General features: G+C 39.9%; 1 pseudogene; it reads right to left on the bottom strand.

Annotated features, from left to right (window-relative positions):
* Nucleotides 1-12967, bottom strand: part of LOC148040903 (transcription factor TGA2.2-like) — a 29730-nt pseudogene extending 16763 nt beyond the window's left edge.
* Nucleotides 12968-25422: the final 12455 nt, after the last annotated feature.

Raw genomic sequence — 25422 nt, 5'->3', positions numbered from 1 at the left:
CTTTATCCAATCTCCCCCTCACTGACACATCCGTGTCAATGGACGTACGAGTACGACTCCGTAAGCGTCCTAACCAAGGACTTACTATAGGTGACCCATCACCTGTAGGACCACTCATAGATGTACTCACTGTAGGTGTACTTTCAGCATTACTAGTGCTGACTGATCCATCAGCAGCCACTTCAATAGGATTACCATACCACGATGCCAACTCATAAAAAACAACATCTCTACTAATCAATGTCTCATGTGTAGACACTTATAAGCTTTCCAGTCTTTTGCATAACCAGGGAACATACTCTTGACAACTTTAGAATCCAATTTCTTCCTCTTTTCATTAGGAACATGCACATATGCAATGCTGCCAAATACCTTCAAGTGTGAAATGTCAGGTTTATGACCATACAACCTCTCATATGGAGTTACATCATGAATCCCTGCTCTAGGAGTTCTATTTAGCACATAGACAATAGTCACTACTGCTTCAGTCCAATAACCATTTGGCAAACTCTTCTCATTCAGCATAGCTCTTGCCGATTCCATCAGTACCCTATTTTTCATTTCTCTTATACCATTTTGTTGTGGTGTATAGCTGCAAGTTAACTATCTTCTAATCCCATGTTTAGAAAGGTATCTGTCAAATTAATTAGACACAAATTCTCAACCTCCATCTGATCTAAGATATGAAATTTTATAGCTGAGCTCATTTTCAGCATGCTTTTTGAAGTCCTTGAATGCATCAAATACATCATCCTTATGTTTCAGTATGTAAAGCCAAGTATACCTGTTGAAATCATCAATGAAGGATACATAGTAACGAGCACCACCAAATGAAGCATTATGAGACGGACCCCATACATCTGAATGTACCAACTCCAAGGGTCGTGAGCTATTCTGTACATGTCTCATAAATGGAAACCGTGCTTGCTTTCCAAACTGACATGCATCACATGCATGTCCAAAGTCATGATACTTGAACTTAGGCAATCCAAACACAATCTCCTTCTACTGCATAGATTTCAGCTTTTGTACATTCATATCGCCAATATGCTTTACCATATCTCAACATCCTGTATAGCACCATCATCATGTGCAAACATGGCTACTTTCAATTCTAGAATTGACGCATCAAGAGTAAACATTATTCCATCTCTTTGGCCTCTAGCAATCAATTTGTAGTCAATACCATATTCTTCAACAAAGCATCCATCCCTAATAAATCTCACCTGCAGATTTTGTTCTGCCATCTATCCAACTGACAAAAGATTCTTGGTTATTGTAGCTACATGTAGTACATCATGCAGTCTCTTTTTCTTGCCATCATGCATTAACAATTGAACAATTCATGTGTGTTGAATGTCATGTTTGGTGTCATCCCCAGTACACACATAAACATGTGAACCTACACCCATCTCATCAAACCATTCTCCATGGGGTGTCATATGGTTTGAAGCCCCTGAATTAATGTACCATCTCTCATCTCTATTTTGCCTAGATGCATTCATAGACACATGCTACATGGCAAACAATCTGTCAACATACTCATCATGAACACCGCTAGAAGATGCATAGTGTCCATGTTGTTTTCCCTTTGCCTTCATATCTCCCTACTTCTTGTAACAATCCTTTGAAATGTTTCCATATCTGCCATAGTAATGACAGTCCTTATCTATGTTTGAATGATCATTTGACTTCCATGAAGCAAATCCACCACCTCTACCATGGGGTGATCTCCTTCTAATGCTCCCCCCCCGTGACCCTTGTACTTTCCCCCCCCCATGAGAACACCTCCCCTTCAAAATTTCTTAAATTTTTTAAATTTTCTAATCCCTCGCTCTCTCCCCGCCGAAAGCACATCCGGGAGAGAGAGAGGGAGTGAAGTGTGTGTGACGGGGGGCATGCAGCCCCCCTAGATGGCGGGGAGCGCCGACTCCTTCCCCCCTTACCACCTCCCCCTTTGCCATATAAGGTGACCCTCCCCCCCCTCATGGGACATCGTCCCCTCCTCCCTCGATGGTACAGACCCCCCCTCACCGAGGAGTCTAGTGTGCCACCCTCCTGCCCTTTCGTAACGCCGCCTTCCTAGTCAAAACCCTGCCCTGCCACGCTATCATCACCGCCATCATCATCATCTTCTTCTCACACCCACCCTGCTGCTGTGATAAAAAAAGGAGAAGGATGCCGTTCAAATCAGTAGACAGAGGAGAGAAGAAGCTAAGGACCAAAGAATCTTCTATTGAAGCTCCCCTACACAAAGTTCACCCATAGTTTTTGGGTTTTTCACAAATTGTGTTTCTCAAGGTCTATTTCCCGCGAAGAAGGAGATCTCCGCCTATTCATAGATTATTAAGATGTCCAAGGGAGAGTTCATGATGGCCTCTAAGCGAAGAACGAGAGGTGCACATGCGGGTGTTGCCACATGCCCCACTAGGGTAGTCAACACATCAAACGACGATGCCCAGCAAGAAGAATAGGAAGAAGGAGAAGAAGAGGGAGAGAGAGAAGGAGAAGAAGCCACATGCCCCACTAGGGTAGTCAACACATCAAACGACGATGCCCAGCAAGAAGAATAGGAAGAAGGAGAAGAAGAGGGAGAGAGAGAAGGAGAAGAAGAGGGAGAAGAGAGGAGAAGAGGGAGAAGAAGAGGGAGAAGAGAGAAGAAGAAGGAGAAGAAGAGGGAGAGAGAGGAGAAGGAGAAGGAGAAGAAGAGGGAGAAGAGAAGGAGAAGTAGAAGGAGAAGAAGAGGGAGAGAGAGGAGAAGAAGAAGAAGAAGGTGAGAAAGAAGAGAACTCGAAGAGAAATAAGAAGGCCAAAAACGAAGACTCGTTCGCGGCCATCAAGAAATCCCCTCGAAAATGGTGTCCTCTAACCCTCCCGCTATTCTTATTGCTTATTGTTCATGGTTTTCTTCCATACTTAAAGTGCATGATTATGAAAAGTCAAGTGCCTGATTTGCATTAAATATTGACTGGCCTAGTACATGAAATATTGTTGCACAAAATATTGCAAATACAGGATGATTGCATGAGAGTCAAGTGGACAAATAGAATGGATTCTGCATGGCACATGAAATGATACGGTTTTCATAAATTTTTATATAAAATGATAGACCTTCGCATAGAGAAATGCTTAAATTAACCAATAAAAATCACGATTTGCATCTGTGATTAGACTAAACACATGAAATGATAGTTTCTATTCACAGGATGCATTTGCACTGATGCAGGGAAACTTAGGCCATACAAGTACCTGCACATTAGGGTTAATTAATCATTGACTAAATGTGAAAAGAGTTAAAGATCGCGGATTGTGTTAGTGCATTAAGAATCCCAAGTGCGAGTAAGATGGATTGTTAACTCAAGTTATGCTTCGTTGTTTGAAAAGGGTATCTCCAAGTAAATGTCGACTGGTTGTGTTGGTAAGAGGAGGGAATCTTACTAAGGATAGGTGGATCATAAGCAAGGTGATTGCTTGATGTGGTTTTGAATGCTAATCCAAGTTGTTTGTGATTGATAATTGTATGGCCGGGTCTGAGATGACTGATTGTCATGGAATCAAAAGGGATGTTTTCCCTAGTAAATGTTATTAAGCTGGTTGCTTCAGCTGTGGTTGATTTCCTAAAGGGATGATTAAGGAAGGATGGAGCTAGCTACCCCCCGCGAACCGCCAAACCCTAACCAAGGGGGTTATGAAACTACGCCGGGAATGTGGACCGAACCCACCACGAGAGGTCTCTCCATGGAAATTACTTGGTGTAGGAGGAGGCTTGGGTGCCAGGGGGCTCTGGCCGTAAATTCCAATGCCTCCGAACCCTACACATGTGTTCTACGTGACTTGAGATGGGATCTCGAGGCCTTGATACCAGTTACAAGGCGGAATCTTGGTAGGATAAACCTTCGGGTTTTTATTTCTGGGGTACGTAAGGATTTTTCTACGGAGGCAAAAAGGAACACTTAATAAGTTAAGAAAGTGTTTGATCTTGTTTTATCTTGTTTTCGTGTCAGTGTCCTAAATTACGTAAATGAACTTGTGATTAACGAGTTAATTAAGGAAGCTTCTTTTATGTGTCAAACATAACGTGGTAGGTAATTAGATAACTAAAACAACCCCCGAGGGAAGTGTGGTGGATGTGACCATCGGGTCCATCCTACGGCAGGGTGGTCTCAGTTAGCCGAGAGATTTCCTCAAAGGAAATGTTCACGAGGAATATTAGGAAAATACGAATGATGACCTTAGACAATGTTGGTTAGAACCCTGATTCATACCGTTTTAGGGGATCGGAATGGGACTATGCCCTACGGGCAGAGAGGTCGAGCGATACATCCCTCTCGTTTCCCATTCTCTTTGAACCAAGTGTGGTATGAGTTTGCTTGGGTCCAGTTGTATCTACGCAAAGTGGAGCGGCTATCGATCGATGCTAGAAGGCTGTTAGGAAGACTTGACTACTAGGAACCCAAACTTTAGGTTGATCCTAGTGGGAATGGCCGGATAAGTTCCGTTGCGAGACAGACTCGAGAGACCCTAGTTGGCAAATCCCGTGTCATTCCCTAGGAGTTCCGGGCAGCGTCTTCTAGATTGATCTCTCGATGGGCTGCTAAGACGCGTCCTACAATTTGAGGGTCGGGCACATTACACTCCCCCTGTCTCTATAGCCAACATATCCATGCTAGCCCTGTGTATTTGTGCCATGCCAGGCATTCTGTTGATACTATTCATAAGTATTTCGAGTGTCTCCTCAACCTCGAAAAGAGCCACGGCCTTTGCCACCTCTGCCATGTTGGCTAGAGTAAAGAACCATGTCTCTAATTTGAGATGTACTAAAACCTGTATTAAGCCCAAGCTTAACTTCATCATGCAGCAACAAAGCAATCAGCTCATCCCTATCAAGGGATTTAGCTCTCACAGAAATAGATATATCAATTGCTTTATACTCTTTTCCAAGTCCATTCAATGTCACTACAATCATATCATCCTAAGACACTGAAGATCCAATGGTGGCAAGCTGATCTGCTATGTTCTTTATCTCTATAGTGTAAGCCTGAATGCTTCTACCATTCCTAGACATGTTATTGAACTGTGGCTTTAGTTGAATCTTTCTTGCATGTGTTACATTTCCATAATTCTTCATGAGTATGTCCCATGCATCCTTTGGAGAAGTGCATCTAGTAATCTGTATAACGATAGCATTTGATATACATAAGGAAAACTAATGTAACACCTTGCATGCTCTCTTAGTCCATAGCTTATGAGCCCTTTTCTGATCATTTGTTAGATTCCTTTCATGCATTTCAGGTTCAACCTCATCACCTGTACATAAGTCCCAATAACCTCTGTCAACCAAAAAAATCTTCATACAGAACTTCCATAAAGTCCAACTTTTCTCCCACAATTTGAGTGATATTGTCAGCGCCTTGAGCTTTTGCCATAGTTGCAGTGTAGGTATTCAGTGATGTATATAACCTATAAGTATTTGACTCATTTTCCTATAGTTCAAGACTAGTTTCCTACTATTCAGGATAGTTTCTTGGAATTCAGTATAGTTTTCCTGACAACCTACTTGCTATAAACTTTATTCCAACAATGAAAAAACACAGTCAACTGAGCATAAACCAAGCTCAAATCAGTTCAAAACATTCTATGGTAGTGGCAAAACATCCCAGCAACAAACTATATCCATACAAGTATCAATGTTTATATTGTATGCAAGTAGCAGTACCAAATATAGCCAGCCCACTGCTATAACCGATAGTATTTTCTTTGTTAAACAAGAGTATTCAGACCTCAAAATAGCACCAAAACATCTCATTCAGTTGCCACTCTATGCAAGAGTTGATACATGTCGAACCAGTCATAATATATTGCATATATGTCAATAAAGATGATAGGTATCCTTCCTACAGAGAATAACCCATCAATACCTTGGTATAGCCAACAAAAAATTAGTCCAAAATTTAGACTTTCAGTACTCACAATATCCCAAAAAGCATGTACCACTCAAGCGGTATGATCCAAGCATTTGTCCCTAGCAAATAAGCATCATAGATACTTCAACCCTGTAGGTATATTGTTTTTGAATTCAGGACAGCAACCAGTTCACTATTTCTAGCCTGCAAAGAAGCTCCAAAACTGAGCATTTAACACTCCAATATCATGCTCAAATGCATGATAATAAGGGGATATGCATTGTTATGATGAAAGCCACCAGTGCCTCGGAATCACCTGATGTTTACTACAGTAAACAACCAGTCTGCACAGGTCTGTGCTGAATATCTGAAAATCTATAAGGAATTTGAAAAAACTTTCTTCTGCAAAGATGTAGACCATGTCGGAACAATCAGGAATGTTCTACTTCAAAAAATAAAGCAAGAAGAGGCAATGTACCTACTTCAAAGGCCTGAAGGTGAAACCCTTTGTACCTCCTCTTCACATCTTCCCTCCCTTCTCCCTTGCACACTTCTCTCTCTCCTTCATGTATAGCGAGCGGGAGAGAGAGTGATGATGACCTTCCGCCATCTCTCTCTCCCTCTTCCTGTCCCTCTCCCTATCCTTCTCAAAGATTTAAGCTCTCTCGCTCTCTCTTTCATTCTTTCTCGCAAATGTTTATTCGGTAAATGTGATGCTCCAATTTTTGAAACTTTTATCTCAGACCAGCATTGCTATTAGCATCGCAATCAGGATCTCTATTAGAATCTCTATGTGTGTCACTCTTAACATCGCTATATGCATTGCAATTAGAATTAGCGATGCTAATAGTAACTCAAATAGTGATATTTTTAGCGACGCCACTTTTTTGCGTTGCAAATGGCCGTCGCTATTGCCCCATTCCCTTGTAGTGCCATCCATACATTGTAAGATGTGCTTTCAATCCCAAATGGGTTTATACCATCCATTCCCAACCCAAGACTCAAGTCTCTAGGTTCTTCCTTGAAGATTGGCCACATGTCCTCTATATGTTTCCATGTTGGTGTATCAATAGGAATTCTCCACTCACTACAAATTGATTGGTGAGATCAGGGTAGACTTACACTTCAACATGTGTTGTAGATGAGAAATGATGGGAAATGGTGCAAAATTTTGTGAGGCACATCTTAACATTTTACATATGTTCTATACCTTGCCTCTTTGCAAATTAGACACTGTCAAGCATCTTGGTGCAAACCATGGAAAATAATGTAGTCATTGATGCACACATGAATGCAAGTGTAGATGAAACCTACAAGAGAAGTCACATATCTCCTTGCTTGAAGACTCGTGAGGTTGGCAATTTTTTGTGTGATGACAAAAGCCTACACATGGATCCAAATGTATACACCCATTGGTGCACAAATGGATGCATACGTTGTGAGCATTGGAAGGTCCCTAAGAACAAAATAACTCTACTAAAGCCCATAAAACAAGAAGAAAGATTTGCACGACATGAAGAAAATAGACAAATTGGGTAAAATCTCCTCCCACGCCTTGTGTGAGCACTCCACAAGGCATATATTTATAAATTTATTAATCTCCAAGCTAAAAAATAGCCCAATTTACAATTAGCATGCTTTGGCTTTTGTATTTGATTTTGTCCAAATAAAGAATAAGGCGGTTGGGCGTCCCAAAAGTCGGGTTGTGCTCAAATACAATATCCAATAATGAAATATTTAAACTGAGTCCCTATGCGCATACAAAATAATAAATATTTATCAAGTGCTTTAATAAATAAGCGTGCCCAAATAAATATTTACGCCACATCTTTAATGATAAGGCACACACCCATCAAAAATGATAATTTCTTCTAGGTAATTTGAATACACGCCATTGCTCGATGCTTTCCAACACCACTGCTACCTACTTTACACATCAACTGAAGTATTCACAATTGTTAAAAAATAATAAAATTAAACCAACAAAAGTGAATACCTAGCAGTCTTCAGCTACAAAATAAATAAATAGGTTGAAACTCTATCCTGACCTTAATTTAATACGAGTGCACTCTAAACTCATAAACGCCCAATAATTTAAATATGTATTTTGCAGAATCACCTGCTATGGAATCACCCATATGCACATTAAATTAATATGATGCCCAAAAAGGGCAAGCGTTCTCATCAACTTCTTGCATAAGGAATCCACCTTGTGTACGAGCCCGGATAAATAAATATAGTTTTACGAAATCCACCACAAAACCTCACGGAATCTACCGTCGTCTCACAAAATCCATCATGGAATATGTCCCCTGGCATCATACCCCAAGGGTGAAATAGTAATTGTCCTCAATTACTGTTAGCTCAATGTGGAGCGAGCAGTGAGGGGGGTAAGCACTTAGATCACGAGTGTGCATCCATTGGGCCTCTTCAACACGATGATTTTTAAACTTAACAAAATATCTAGAGTATCTACGACCAGCTCTAGTAGTCATAAAGTCAATATCTAAAATAGTTTCAAGTTCAAGGATTTCAATTTCTTCTTCTATCAAAGGAGGGTTTTATAGACAGGGTGAGCAGTTAATTAGCCTCTAAAAGATTGTAGCAAACTGATATGAAAAGTATTATGAATTTTCTAGTGTTGGGATAGTTCTAATTTAAATGTATTATCATTGATTTTGTGAATGATTTTGAAATGTCCATAAAATCTAGGGGCTAACTTAACAACAGGGTGTTTCTCAACACTTTGTAATCTTTGCTTTTCAATGCATAACCAAACATCATCATCAACTTTGAAACTCATAGCTTTTATCATCATCATCATCAACTTTGAAATATCATCAGCAGCTTTAACTTTGTTTGACAATGATGTAACAGGTGTAGGAAATCTATGTCCATAAGTGATTTTAGAAGGTGCTTTATGTGTAGCTGTATGTGGTGTATTATTGTATGCAAATTAAAATAAATATAGGTGTGTATCCCATGTTTGTGGTCTTGAAATTGTATATGCATGCAAAAGATCTGATATTGTACTATTAGTAGCTTCTATTTGCCCATCGGTTTCATGATGAAATGCAGATGAGAAATCAATCTTAGTACCTAAATTAGCAAAAAAGGTAATCCAAAACTTATTACAAAATCTAGAATCACGATCAGAAATAATAACTTTTGGCAAACCATGGTTAGTGAAAATAGTCTTCAAAAACAATTGTGCAACTTGAGATGCAGTTAATGTTTTCTTGCATAGGAGAAAATATGCTTGTTTGCTAAATCGATCTACAATAGTCCAAATCATATTAGGATTAGCTCATGTGTTAAGCAAACCAATTATAAAATCCATTGAAATATGTTCCCATGGTTTTTTCAAGAATTGGTAAAGGCATTAACAAACCATATTGCCATGGTGTCGCTTGACTCTTTGACAAATTACACTCTCAAATACAAAAGTTAAAAACATCAAATTCAATTTGTGGCCAGTAAAAATCTTCAAACAATGTATGTAAAGTAGAAATAATACCCCTATGGTCTTGATTTGGGGGACAATGAGTTTCGTGCAACACAAATGATCTACATGGAACAGTGACACATAATCTTTTCTCATAAAACATAAATCCATCAGAATAAGACAAAGAATCAATTTGAATCCAATTATTAGCAATGAATTTATTCCAATCAACTTAAAGACTAGGTTCTTGGTCATAGCTATCTTTCATAGGAATAAGGCAATCAAAAGATATAATGGAAATATTATGGATACTTGTTCTTCTACTCAATACGTCAGCAATAACATTCTCTTTTCTTGGTTGATATTGGATAAATGGATGAAAACTTTGAATAAAAGTAGCCCATTTAATATGGTTGTCAGAGATTCATAGCTAACTAAGGAGATGTTTGATACTTTATTGGTCAGTTTTGATCATGAATTTAGATCCCATTAGATAGTGTTTCCATTGACGTAAAGCTTGTAGTACAGCTAACAATTCCTTATCATAGGTAGAATACTTCAGTTCAGAGGGTTTATATTTGCAACTAGAATAGGCTATGGGATGTGAATCTTGCATAAGGTAGTTGCAAAATAGGTGCATGTGTTAAAGCATGTTTCAATAAATCAAAAGACTTTTGCTGATTATCAGACAAATGATATACAATACATTTCTTTATTAATTTTTTTAAAGACAATGCAAGTAATGAAAATTTTTTCACAATTTTTTTGTAAAAGCTAGCAAGAACTAAAAAAGAACATAACTCATGTACATTTTTAGGGATTGGCCAATTCAAAATTGTTTCTATCTTTTTAGGATCAACATGAATACCATCAGATGAGACAATATGTCCTAAGTATTTAATGTGGATTTGGAAAAATTCACTCTTTTTAGGGTTAGCGTATAATTGATTCTCTTTCAAAAATTTGAAAACCAAAGATAAATTTTCATAATGCCCATTTTCATTTTTACTAAAAACTAATATGTCATCAAAGAAAACAATTACACAATGATGAAACTTCAAAAATATTCAATTCATCATACGATTGAATGCGGCTGGAGCATTAGTCAAACCAAAATGCATAACAAGAAATTTATAATGACCAAACGGAGTTCAAAATGCCGTTTTTAAAATATCAGGTGTATCCAATCATACTTGATAATATCCAGATTTGATATCTATCTTGCTAAAAATAGTGGCTCCTTGTAGTTTATCCATGAGGTTGTCTACCCTAGGGATTGCATATATATTCTTAACATTGATCTTGTTTAGGGCAAGATAGTCAATGCACATCCTATGGGTATTATTTTTCTTCTTTACTAATAGGACAAGTGCACCAAAAGGGAAATTATTGGGCCTAATGAGTCCTTAAGTTAACAATTCTTCAACTTGGGCTTGGATTTCTTTCTATTCAATTTGATTGTGTCTATAAGGTGCTTTACATGGTGGTTGAGAACTTGGAATTAAATCTATTTTATGATCTTCAAGACATGTAGGTGGTAAACCAGGGGGTAAATCAGTAGCAAAACAATCTTTAAATTGTAAAAAATTTGTGTGTGCCTAGGATGCATCTGATTTTCCTTAGCTTCAATTTCATTCACCCATACTAAATATGATTTGCTACCTTTTCTCAATGCACGTTTAGCTTGTGTGTGACTAAGCAATGGAAAATTATCAAAGATGTGTGTTCCATGTAATGTGATTTTTTTTCGTTAGAATGAATTTTCATTGAATGTGTGGAATAATCTATATCTAGATTATATTTGTGACGCTAAGGCATTCCTAAAATAATGTCACTAGCTTACAAAGGCACAACCAAGAAATTTATGTGCTCAACATAATCGCCAATTTTAATTTTCTAAATCATGAACTTCTTGTGTACCATTGTATCTCGTACTTAAGAATGCAACTTTTATACGATAATGAGTTGGAATAGTATGTAAATTTAAATCTTTTACCAGCTTTTTAAAAATAAAATAATGTGTGCTTCCATCATCATGTAAAACAATCTTTTTGTGACCATGCACAAGACATTTCATCGTTAATAATGAATGAGGATTTGGCATACCTGGTAAAATATCTGAGGTAGTACTAATATCATCATCATAAAAAAACATGAGAAAGAAAAACTATAACCACTTGAAATGATATGGTCCACTAACTGTATCTGCATGCAATATAGTGCTAGACCAAACAATGAGCTTAGAGTGTTTTGGTGGCTTTATAGTGATCATAACAACCCCTAGCTATTGAGTATTCATTGATTCTACATGCTTGCTTGTAGAGTTCATGGACATGAATGTTGATACACAAACCATCAAACTTCTTTTCAAACTTATGCTCCTTAAACAATGGAATAAGATTTTATTTGAACTACAATTAAGCTCTATCTTGTGTCATCTTCTTTGAACATCTACTTATCTTCACAATCCTCAAGACACACAATGCTATTGCTAGGCTTCTTACAACAATGCTCCTCCACAATGTGTAGGGAAAGGCATGTTGTATACAATGATGTCCATCAATGAAACCTTTGCACTCCCATTACAAAGGAAAATGTTAGCATATGCATCCATGATTCAAAATCCTCCAGGAGCCCTTCCTCACGATGATGCCCCTATCACCTAAGATGTGAAGGTTTACATGGTTCACTTGATAGACGTGGGAACATAAATATACACTTGGACTTCAAAGTGCCAATGGGGTTGTGACGTAGCGGTTTGGATGTGGATTGAGTTATGGGGGTGTGTGAGTTCAAACCCTAAGCACCACATCCCAAAGGCATTAAAAAATATATATTCGCTTCAAAAGTAGATTGGGTGTAACTGTGCAAATAATTGGAGAGTGTAAGTCCTTCGAAAGGGAGACAACCCAATGGAACACTGTAAACTACTGCCCAAATAGGTTCTTATATTAGAAAAACAATCTCTCTCGAAGAAATTACAAGCCTCTCAACGAGGTGAAACCTGAAAGGAAAAAGAAACAGTGTGCGCGCCATCCGATGACCCAGATAAGCCAGGTAAGGGCGATGGCAGTTCGCTCCACCCATCCCTCGCCTGCACAATCAGAAAAATCATCGCATGCATGATATTCTATAACAAATCAGACCATTACACAGCTACTATATATGCATGCATGATATTCTATGACAAATCAGAGAATTACACAGCCACTATATATGAACATATGCTGCATACCTTCCACTACCACGGCCACCTTAATCCTGAGTACCGTCGCCGCATGCTCATCCGCCGAGTCAATAAGGATGATGTGATTCCCTTGCCCGAAGGTACCGTCTATTGGTGGTACAACGATGGCAAAAGGCGTCATCGGGTGCTGTGTGCTGCGGATACGGCCTTTGGAACAAGACCAGGACAGACAGTACAGGTAATACTGAATCTCTCTCTCTCTGGTCAGCACTGCCAAGTACATGATAAGCAATTCTCGGTCTAATTTTTGCATGGTATACGTTTTCGATTTCCTCTGTTATTCATTCTCTTGTATTTATTCTCTTGACTCTCTGTTTGCAGCAATTTGGCCTTGCTGGTGCCAGACAGGGGAGATTCGGGTCCATTCTCCATGGCTTCAGACAAGAAACCCTGGCTAGTGCTTGGGGTGTTGACGAGGGCACAGTGCGCTCAATCCTAGAGCGCCAGAGTGATGCTGCAATTATCAGGGTAGAACGCAAGATCACTTTCGATGAAGAGGTTTGGCGTCCACGTGACGACGCTGAGGAAGTCTGCGTTGTGAGTCTCCCCGTCGCAATGGGGACAATGACAATGAGAACGGTGCCATACAAGTGTCTGGTGGCCGAACTAGCTTCCATTACTTCGAAGAGATTAAGTACGACACACAAGCACAAGAGCCTGACATCTATGTGAGAGATGGAGGTGTGGCCCGGCTTGTGTGTCGACACAAATTACCAGCATTGAGTGCAGTGGGATTCAGCGTCGCAAAGACTTGTCTGAAGTCGGTAAGCTTGGTTCAGTTCATGATGACAAACATTAGCATGGTTTTGTGTTGTAATGATCAACCAAATTGTTAATTGTTGAGATGATAAACTCTTGATTTGGGTTGTAATTATCAAATTTTGATTGTTGTGATTAATGCGGTTTGCAATTAGGAAATGTTCACTTTTGTAATCAGTAAATCTTGGTTCATGAAATCGCTCCTTCTGTGATTAATGCCGATTGTACTAATCAATTGTTTGTTGTGATGATTGTTTCCTGCAGAATGCCATATTTGTTCCAGGCTTTTTCTGCAATGCGCACCAAATTATCTACATAACTAGGGGTAATGGTAGGATTGAGGTTGTAGGAATCACAACACAGGCTCTCTCGCTCAAGGTTACTCACACAGAGGCAACGAATCAATCAATTGCATTACTGAAAGCATATTTGTACATGGTGGGTCAGCGCCCTTTGAGTTGTCGGTTGACGTTTCATCAAACCGTTTTCCAATTTATATTTTACAAAATAATAGTTAACTAATGTCAATTGCTTATGTTAGTGTTATTTCGTCACGGCCCTTTAACACGAGCACCATTGACAATTCGAACTAGACCAAGATGTTTACAGCATTCTTCAAATTTTTCCGCATTCAGCGGATTTGTTAGGAAGTCAGCCCACATAGTTGATGTTGGAGTATATTCCAACACTAGCTTCTTGTCTTCAATCATTTCTCGAATGAAATGATACTTAAGGTCGACATGCTTTGTCTTCTCTGAATACTTTGGGTTGCTTGCCAAATATATGCACGACTGATTGTCACACATGATCTTGAGTTGCGGTTTGGGAATTAGCTTTAATTCCTCAAGTAGCATTTGAATCCTCAATCCTTCTTTGGTTGCGAGGGCAATCGCTACATATTCTGCTTCTGCCGACGATAGGGTAACAGCTATTTGCTTCCATGATTGCCATGTTACGGCACCTCCTACCAAAACAAAAGTAACCCAGCAGTAGACCGTTGAGTATCAAGTTCTCCCCCCCCCCCAAATCGGAATCCGAACACCCAAGAAGAGCGGTAAGTGGATTCGTCAATTGAGAGCAAGAATACATTAAACCATAATTACGGGTGTGTTGAAGATAACGAACATTACGTTTGAGTGCTTTCCAATGAGACATGCCTGGATTATGCATAAAACGAGATAGCTAATTAATGCTGTGACACAGATCAATGCGTGTACCAGACACTAAGTAGCGAAATTTTCCTATAAGAGGGCGATAAGGAAATTGTGACATGAAGCCCTTATCTCGTGAAGAAGATGGACAGTCATTGGCGGAAAGTTTGCAAGAAGTGCGCAAAGGTGTTGTCATTGGTTTAATGTCCTGAAAGCCAAAATCTTTCAATAGGGCAGCAACATATTTAGACTAATGGAGATACAGGGTGCCAGCTGTGCGATCACGAAGGACGTGAAGACCCAAAAAATATGTGAGGGGTCCAAGATCAGTAATTGCAAAGGAGGAGGCAAGCTCTTGTTTGGCAGAATTAATGACTGACTGACTAGAACCTATAACAGGAATGTCATCCACATATAATGCAACAAGTAAAAAAGAATGGATCCATCGGGATTGAGTTTACGGCGAAGAATCCATTTGCACGATATGGGTTTTTGGTCAACAGGACACGGAACCAACATCCAGGTCCCATTCTGATGAAGAGACTAGATTTCTGAATCCATGGCAGATTGCCAGTGGTTGGCCTCAGGACCACGGAGGGCAATGTCAACATCAATAGGGTCGGCCTCTAGTGGGACGTCAGAAGTGGCGTCGCCAAGAAGAGAATCAAGTGGGTCATCAGACATGAAGCAGGAATCTTCTTGGTCAGGATCGAAGGAGGCACAAAGAGTGCTTAGATGGCGGACATCAGAGTAAAGATCTGGGAGAGAGCGAGTGCGCAGGGTTGGGGAGGCTTGTAGAGGTGGTTTTGATGCAGAAGAAGGGAAAGAAGTTGTTGGAGACGATGGTACTTTTGAAGGTGAAGAACCAGCGACATCAGACACGTGGTTGGTAGGTAGAGAACGCGTGGGCTCAGTTGAGCCTGAAGGAGGCTGACACGCGTGATCCATGGGAGAGGATGGATCAAACAGATCATGTTGATAAGTGGAGGGTAATGTGGAGTTACGTGGCAAGTGAGGAATGGGTAAGCTAATTGTCGTGGCATGCGGGGTGCCACGTCGTTAGCTCCGGCCAGTTAAACCCGAGAGTTTAAAGGGAGGTCGGAGAGGACGGGATGGACGCTCGTCGCCATAGTCAAGGCGCGTCAGGCTTGTACGCCGACGGCTGCGTGTGGAGCACCCAAAGCCGACAGCTCGTTTGAGGGTCGTTGGGACTGGATTGAGTGTATTCGGAACCGCCGATTGGGGCGGCGGAAGGGGAAGAGTTTGCGGGACTAGAGGTGCTGCTACTGGGATGGCATTAGGTAAGGCCATTCTGGCAGCACCGGGAATGTGGATGGGCCACGTGATTGCTGATCGGGAAGGAGATGCCACCTGCGAGGTATGACCTGAGTCAGACGACTCAATGAGGTGAGGACGGTAGGTTGTGTCTATTATCGCATCTCGGCATGAGACATTTGATGGATTTTCCTGTTTGTTTGCAGAGGTACTGAGAAGAGAGTCCTCATCAAAGACCAGAGTACGTGCATAGAAGAACCTTCTTTTTCGAGTATCATACATGCGATATCCTTTGATACCAAAGGGTTCTCCGTAACCAACAAAACAGGCACATACAACATGATCTTGAAGCTTGTTCCGTTGTGTTTCATGAACGAAAGTAAGATCTTGAAAGCTTGTTCTGTTATGGTTATGTATATGTTTCATAGTAGCAAGATTTAAATGCCGAAGTCGGTAGTGCCACAAAAGGGTAGTATAATTAGTGGGATCAATGTCTGTGGCACTATAGGATTCATGGCAGGGGTGACTTCTACCTAAAAGATAAAGGCGTCCAAATTTAGGACAAGGAATAGTGTAAAGTGTTCCATTTGGAAGAATATGATTAATCAGACAATGTGTGTGATTGAACTCTAAGTAGATGTCGGCATTGGTAATTTTACTAACTAAAATAAGGTTCTTTGCAGTTATCATTATTGCCGAAACAAATGTTTATGGGTGTATTCAATTCCCTATATTCATTTAAATATTCTTTATTAGTTGTTAGATGATTTGTAGCCCCGGTGTCAAGGATCCATGTGTGAGGTGTGATGATTTGAACATCATTATAGGCCATAAAGGCTAACAAAGCATCATCATCGTCCGAGTAGTCAGACTGCGATGGGCTTGTTGAGTTTTGATCCTCCGATTCATGACTAGAGGAGTTAGATATTGAAGCATAATTGGCTTGTGCTTTAGGCCTATTTGTGCGGCCCTTAGAACGACGCCAACAGTCTTTAGACATATGTCCAGCCCTATTGCAAATGCGGCAGTAGGGTGTAGTAACACTGAAATTGGGTTTTGAGTGGTGAGATAAAAAATTTCTTCGCAGAGGATAACTATTTATTTTTGAAATATGGCAAATATTTCTATGGTATTTGCCTTTGGATTGAACGTACATAGCTAATGTAGAGGATGAGGAGTGTGAGTGTTGATTTGCTTGTCGCATAGAATGTTCTTGTAAAAATAATGGAATTAAAGTGGGAACTAACAGATTAACTTGATTTGATTGGGTAGAGGTAAAAGATTGCCACGATGGTGGGAGAGCTGCAAGAAGAAGGATGGCTTGGACACGAAGTGGAAGATCTAATCCCGAAAGGAGGACATCATCCATTTTTAATCTCTAAGATTGTAAAAACTTTTCGATTGGTTGATCTTCTTGCATAGAAATATTGATTAATGTTTTAAGATTGTGTACCTAACTACCAACAAATTTTGGTTCGTAGGTTTCACACAATTGTGTCCAAATGGAGTTTGCTGTAGTTTGCGTGCGTACAGACTGTTTTTGGGCATCGTCCATGTGGAGAAGAAGTTCGAGGCGCATAGTCAAATTGCGATCATTCCACAATTTAGCATCATTGACTAATTGTGGATCAGTCCGATCTGGACAGGGGGCACTGCCATCGACAATATCAAGGAGGTCCTGTTTTTGAAGAATCATCTCCATTGTCATGTGCCAAGGGTGGTAATTTTTGTTGTTGAGCTTGTCGATCTTGTAAGTTCGCGTTGATGACGTTACTTGCACCATGGTGATCAGTCACGAAAGCAAACGACCACGCGATGCTTGTGTGTATTTCACAACCTGGGTATTGATACCATGTAGGAATCACAACACAGGCTCTCTCGCTCAAGATTACTCACACAGAGGCAACGAATCAATCAATTGCATTACTGAAAGCATATTTGTACATGGTGGGTCAGCGCCCTTTGAGTTGTCAATTGACGTTTCGTCAAACAGTTTTCCAATTTATATTTTACAAAATAATAATTAACTAATATCAATTGCTTGTGTTAGTGTTATTTTGTCAAAGGTATCGACAGGTGATGGCGAGACAGCTTTCAATGAGGAGGTGCAAGAAGGATCGGTGGTGGCCATCCCACAGTTCCAGCCGGCCATCAAGGTGGCTGGCGATGAGGGGTTGGAGTGGATCAACATCATCACCTCCGACACCCCGTCTGGAAGGAAGTCGGTCTATCGTGGCATACCCAAGCAGCTGCTGGTAAAATGCCTTGCGCGTGGATGAGGATACCTTCGACGAGCTGGTGCGGGGGTGCAAGGATGATCAGATCATATTTCCTGGTCGAGAGAAACGTGGTGGCCGCCGCCGCCTTGGCCGGCGTGAGCAAGCCGAGCAAGATGGGGGCGAGGATGGTGCGCTGTTGCAAGTTGTGGGAAAGTTCTTGGAGGCTGAGGAGCATGTCGTGGAGGACGTCCCTCCTCTTCTCACCTAAGAGCTGTGATTGACCCCTCTTTTTCCTTTAGGTTGGGCAGACATGCAAATGTATATAGAAAGGAACTTCCTTCTTACTTTTACTGTGCTGGAGGTAGCTAGCTGTAGTAAATCATACCCAGGCTCTCTCTCACGAGAATACACATAGAGGCACGAACTAACTTTTTTATTGTCAAACTGTATATTTGTATATAATGATACGGTGCATGTTTGGTTGCCGCTTGACGTTTCACTTAAATAACTAATTTAATCATGATACACACGATTAATTGAATCGCATCAATTGCTTGTGTTAGTCTTGATTTCGTCATGGCCCTTTAACACGAGCATCATTGACGATGCGAACTAAGCCAAGATGTTTGCAACATTCTTCAAATTTTTCTGAATTCAATGGCTTTGTTAAGAAGTCAGCCCACATGATTGATGTTGGAGAAAATTCCAACACTAGCTTCTTATCTTCAATAATTTCTCGGATGAAATGATATTTAAGGTCGACATGTTTTGTCTTCTCCGAATGCTTTGGGTTGCTTGCTAAATATATGCATGATTGATTATCACACATAATCTTGAGTTGGGGTCTTGGGATCAGCTTCAATTCTTCAAGGAGCATTTGAATCCACAATCCTTCTTTAGTGGCAAGAGCTACCGCTACATATTCTGCTTCAGCCAATGAGAGTGTCACAGTAGTTTGCTTTCGTGATTGCCATGTAACAGCTCCTAGCAAAACAAAGGTAAACCCAGCAGTAGGCCATCGAGTATCAACTTCCCCCCCCCTCCCCAATCGGAATTCGACCACCCAAGAAGAGCGGTGAGAGGATCCACCGATTGAGATCGGGAGTACATTATGCCATAATTACGGGTGTATTGTAGATAGCGAACATTACGCTTAAGTTCTTTCCAATGAGATAGACAAGGATTATGCATGAAACGAGATAAATAATTGATACTCTGACAAAGATCAATGCATGTGCCAGACACTAAATAATGAAATTTACCTATAAGAGGGCGATAAGGAAATTGAGACATGAAACCTTTATCACGAGAAGTGGTTGGACAGTCATTGACAGTTAATTTACATGTGATGGGCAAAGGAGTAGATGAAGGCTTGATGTCTTGAAAACCAAAATCTTTTTAGGGAGTCCACATACTTAGACTGATGCAAATACAGACTGATGCAAATACAAAGTGCCAGCCTTGCGATCACGTATAACATGAAGACCTAAGAAGTATGTGAGGGGTCCAAGATTAGTGATTGCAAAGGCAGATGCAAGTTCTTATTTTGCATGATCAATAATTGACAAGCTAGAACCTATAACTGGTATGTCATCCACATAAAGCGTGACAATTAAAAAGGAATTGTTAGTGTGATAGATGTAAATATTAAGCTCTGAAAGGAGACAAGTGTACCCGTGTTGGAGCATAAAAGAGTTGAACCGCTGGAACCAGAGGCGAGGAGACTGCTTTAGCCCGTCTCATAAACAAGAAAACTGATAAACACAAGCATGAGATTGGTCACATTCATTATTGCAAAAATATATTGTTTACTATCAGAACTGGGAGACCTGGCGCGTGTATCCCCGCATCTAAATTGCAGGTTAGACGTGCCCTCAGACGCGCTCCAAAGTGAACCTTCTGTCCAACGCGTCTATCTTCGCATCTAAAATGCAGCAAAGACGCGTTGTCAGACGCACATTCCAGGTCAATGCGCGTGTATAATCGCATGTAGACTGCAGGTCAACCCAGCGCGTGTATCATCACGTGTACACTGCAGAGCACACACGCTAGCACACGCGCTCTAAGATGCGCCCTCAGACGCTATGAGAGGAAACATTTTTCGTGTCTATATCTGCACCTACACTGAAATGTAGACGCGCTATCAGACGCGCTCGGTCGGCTGATTTTAGCCCGACGACCGCCATTGATGATTTACAAAATGCAATACATAATGGAATCACAAATTATAGATACACAGACAGAGCAGAGAGAGGAAGAGAAAAAAGAGAGAGAGAGAGAGAGAGAGAGAGAGAGAGAGAGAGAGAGACTCACCTTGGGTGTTTGGTGTGGCGGGTGGTGGCGCTTCTTCCTTCTCCTTCTTCCTCTCCTTGGTAAGTTACCCTCCCTTGATGCTTGCTTGCTTGCTTGCTTGCTTGCTGCTTCTTCTTGTTCTCCTCTCTCTTGTTCTCTCTTTCTTCCTCTCCTTGGCTTTCCTTTTTCCCTTCTTGTGTGTTTGAAATGAAAGAAGAGGTGAGTCATGAGGAGGTGAGGCATGAAGAGACTAGATGAGACATGAAGAGACTGCATGTCGGCTAAACTCAATCTTCAGAACCGCAAAAAATGCAGGAAAGGAAAGGCGCAATTTGAAAAGAAATGATTTAAGTATGCTTTGAATTTTGACATGTGCGTCTGTTTGTGTGTATATGCACGTCTATTGTTCAGGTAGACGCGAGTATAGATGCGAACATAGACGCGAAAATAGATGCCAATATAGACGGGTAGGTAAACGTGGATATAGGCGCGCATTTAGGCTTTATCATAATTTTTTATTTTTAAAATAAGTTTTGATAGTGAATTCTTATCATAAGTTTTAATGTATTTATGATGATTTTTGTGTATTTAAAAGTCCAGATCTTATGTAAACATAAGAATGACAAATATTTTGATGTTGTCATGAATTAGGTTTAATCATGTCGACGTCATCATCACCTAGTGCGGTGCAAGCTGATGAGTCAATGAGCACATCCTCAAGTGAGGATGAAACATTGCGTCTTCATAATTGAGATGCATGGCTACGACGAAAAATTAAATGCATGTGTGATCGTTGTCGAGGGTGTATTTTTCGAGCACATCGAATTGCAATGTCACACCTCAGCTTGTATGGAGAATGGGACCGAGAAAAATCACCGGTATTCATTGTTTTTTTTTACCACTAAGATTGCTAGTCTATGTTACGGGAATTATATATCAACGTACATGAAACTCCCTTTTGTGGGGTTGAGCAGGATGCGGTGCCACATCCTCATATGCTCCCTCTCGGGCGTCGAGAGGCTACAAAACATCGACACGAGGAGGTAGAGTCTTCAAGAAGAGTAGAGAGTGACGACCTTATAGTAGCCCTCATGAAATTCCCCATCAAGCCATAGAGGATGAGATTTTGGACAACATGGTACACCATCTATTTTCGCAACTGGTTCAGGGAGAAGGTCACTCTACGAAGCCAGATGATCCACTATATGTAGCATCATCTAATCCGTTGTATGAAGGTTGTACGTACTCCGTTCTTTGTGCGTCCCTCGAGATAATTAACTTGCAAACAATTTATGGATGTAATGTCAATTTGGATGCGTTATTGAAGTAGGTATCAATTCAGTTTGGCTTATGAATCATAATATTAATTGTTCTATTTTGAAATCAGACAGAAATATATGTTGGTGGTTTTTTAACTCACTTTTAAAAATATATGTAGGTTATTATCACAAATGCTTCCAAAAGGAAACAAATTGCCAACTAAGAGAGAGCAAGCAAGACATTACTTGACATCTCTGGGAGGCCTCGATTATGTCAAGATCCATGCATGTGTCAATGATTGTGTCTTATTTCGTGGAATTCATGAGTTCGCACAAGAGTGTCCTGTTTGTGGCGAATCAAGATACCAAGTGGAGATGAAGTCAATGGATGTGCCTCGTAAGGTTTTGCGACATTTTCCGATTGTTCCACGCATAAAACTTATGTTCAAGTGTAAGTCTATTGGAAAGCTCATGTCATGGCATGCTAGTCATCGTTCAAGTGATGGAAAATGGAGGATCCCTGCAGACACACCGGCATGGCAACATATAGATAATTTGTGGCCCGTTTTCAAAGAAGAGCCAAGAAATTTGAGATTTGGTTTAGGTATAGATGGAATCAATCCATTTGGCATCAAAAGCACATCATACAGTGTATGGCCAGTGATATTGGTGAACTATATATTCCTCCATCCATGGCAATTAAAAAGGGACATGTAATGTTGTCCCTTCTGATTCCTGGAAAGCACAAGGTAAAAAACATGGAGATTTACTTAGAGCCTTTGATTGAAGAGTTAGAAATGTTATGGGAAGGTATCGAGGTGCAAGATACAAGTGCATCTGCATCCTCTAGAGATTTCACATTGAAGGCCATGTTGTTGTGGACCATGCACGACTTTCCAGGATACGGAGAGTGTTCAGATACATGTATATAACTCTATATTTGAAATTCAAGACTTGAATCAATTGCATTTTATTAATTCACTTGTTTTTTCAGGTTTAACCACGTCAAGATATCATGCATGTCCTATTTGCGATCCCTCTCTAGTTTCCTCTAGGCCGGCACGTTTAAAGAAGGTTATCTACGACAATCATCATCGATTTCTTCCTATTGACCATCCCAAATATGTTCTCCCTACTAATGGAATGACTTCACAATCTCTAACCATTCGAGATTGGAAGGAGAGATGGATTAATGCCGACAGCCACCCTCCACTCAGCATGAGTCGGTAAGAAGTGCATTTCTCTTGATTGACTTTAAAGTATTTAGCATGATGAATTGTTTACATAATATATTGTTTGTTTGTTAGGTTCTCTATATTTTTTCGTCTTCCGTACTTGACTAAACTCAAGATCAATCACCTGTTGGACCCCATGCACATATTCAAAAATGTTGTATCTACATTATGGGATCACTTGATAGGGGCTCGTGATTCAGTTAATGTAAGGGAGGATTTATGTAACATTGGTCGCATGAGACGAGCCTAGCCACACATTGGACCCAAAGGAAAGATTGAGCTACCCCATGCACCTTGGATGTTGTCAAAGAACGAGGAAAAAATAGTGAAGGAATAAATATATAGCTTTCAAACACCCACAGGATGTATGAGATGTCTCAAGGGAGCCTTCATAAAGAAAAAGAAAAGAGGTGTGGAGCAACTATCTGGTTTGAAGTCCCACGATTGGCACAAAATGATTCAAGTAAGGGTATCTCTAACCATGAATATAGTAATTAGTGGAGTAACTATGTGTAAACTTTGGGGTGTGATGACTTTTTCCTCAACTAATCATTTGATCTATGAATATTGTTTACATTCAGTTCGTACTTCCTACTAGCATATCCCATTGTGTATCCAAAGATGTACGTGATATCATTTACAAGATGGGAGAGCTTGTGAGGTGTGTATACATTGTATTTTTTCATTATATATCTTTGAATTTCTACACAAAAATAAACATGCACATCATACATCTTGACAGATACGTGAGCTCGAAGGAAATTGATCCAAACACATTGCAAGATGCTCGAGTATTATCTGTTGAGGTGGTTTGTTTGGTGGAGGAAATTTTTCCTCGATCCATTTTAACTACTCAATTACATTTACTCGTACATTTGATTGACGAGATCGCACTTTGTGGGGTAGTTCATGTAAGGTGGATGTTTTTTCTTGAGTGCTTCATGAAAACCTTGAAAAATTTTGTGAGGCAAAAAGCACGGCTTGAGGGAAGCATGGGTGAGGGTTGGTTAGTGCAATCATCCCTTGTTTATATCTCTGAATATCTTGCTGAAGTGGATCCCTCTCAACCACGACTATGGAAAGATGATGAAGACTTGAGGATGACCTCTATAGTACCTCAAGGAAAAGGAATGAGTAAAGTACTAACAAAAGAAGAACTTCGTAAGTTAAATAGTTTTTGTGTGCTCAATAGTGATGTAATGAGCAAATGGGTGACACTATATAATGAAGCAAGGGCAAGAAGAAAAAGCGAAAGATAAGAATTTCGCACTAGATATGGACGTAATGTCTTATTTCCAGATCATCTAAATGCGCTCCCACGTCATATTGATATAGATTGGTTACATGAGGAAATGGAGAGAATGGAAAAAGAGGAGGAAATTAATATATCTCAAGAAGAGTGGGAATACGCACGAGGTTGCTTATCAAAGGTGAGACATACTATCAATTAATTTGTTTCTATAAGTTTTATTTTATATAAATAATTGACATGTTTGATCTTTTATTTTTTACTACTAGTGCACATTATTCAATGCACTTTGGTGTGAGGGTAAACATGTTCGAACTCAACGTATAGATGAAAAGAGAAATACCCAAGATTGTGGTGTCCTTGCTCACTTCGAGGATGCCAAAGGTACCATGGAAGGTTATTGTGGCTTGATCCAAGATATTTTGAAGCTTGACTTCAGACGATTCTTTATATATGTACTGGATGTGAAGTGGTTTAAAGAAGTGGTAACAAATAGTAAGCATTGCACAATCAGACGTCATCCAAGTGGTTTTGCAATCATTGACTCTACAAAATTTCACCAAAACAAGAATGACACATTAGTACTACCTCAACAATGCGAGCAGGTATATATGCAAAGGCTAATTTTTTTATATGTATACATGTGATACATATACACAATATAATAAGTACTTAAGTTTAATTTTGCTTTTGTTTTTCAAATACAGGTTGTGTATCATCCAATGGTAAACAATAACCGATGGTGGTATGTCATCCCCATATCTAATCGTTCAAAATCAATATATGGTAATATTACCGACATGGAGATAGCAGATGACAATCCAACAATTAATGATGATGTGCATGATGACACCATAATGGATGATATGCGTGATATAGTACAAGATGAACCTCGCGAGGATGTTCAAGGAAATGCAGAAGAAGACAATAATGTGATTGTCGATGATATTGATGAAGTTATTGAGCAATATAGCAACACATCTGATAGTGGGATAGACTTATTTGTTTCGTTACCTCTTGGTAACGTAGACCTAGAAGTAGATAGTTTAGCAAGGGCTGATCTCATTGAAGATGAGAATATGGATCATTCACTGTAACATACTTAATTTGCTTATTGATTCAATGTGTATTCCTAATTCTATGGTTTTTATCATGCGCACACGTGCATACTCAAGAATCAATAGTCAAGTTTAAAGCTAAATTGAATTTTCTATAATAAAAAGGAAGTATCTTTTATCATCTTCAAGTACGTAGAGAAATTACGAGATACATATTGCAATGCTTGCTACTAATTGTAAGGTTTCTGTCGCTTGCTGCTAATTACTTATATCAGGCTTGTCAATTGGAGGAACTGCCATTCATTAGAGAGCAATGAAAAAGTAATTATT

Source organism: Lygodium microphyllum, chromosome 1, assembly GCF_053477565.2.
Source record: "Lygodium microphyllum isolate KBCC chromosome 1, Lygodium_microphyllum_v1.1.10, whole genome shotgun sequence".
NCBI classification, from domain to species: Eukaryota; Viridiplantae; Streptophyta; class Polypodiopsida; order Schizaeales; family Lygodiaceae; genus Lygodium; species Lygodium microphyllum.
Note: the sequence above shows the minus strand (reverse complement) of the source record. Positions and strands in the feature narration are given on the sequence as shown.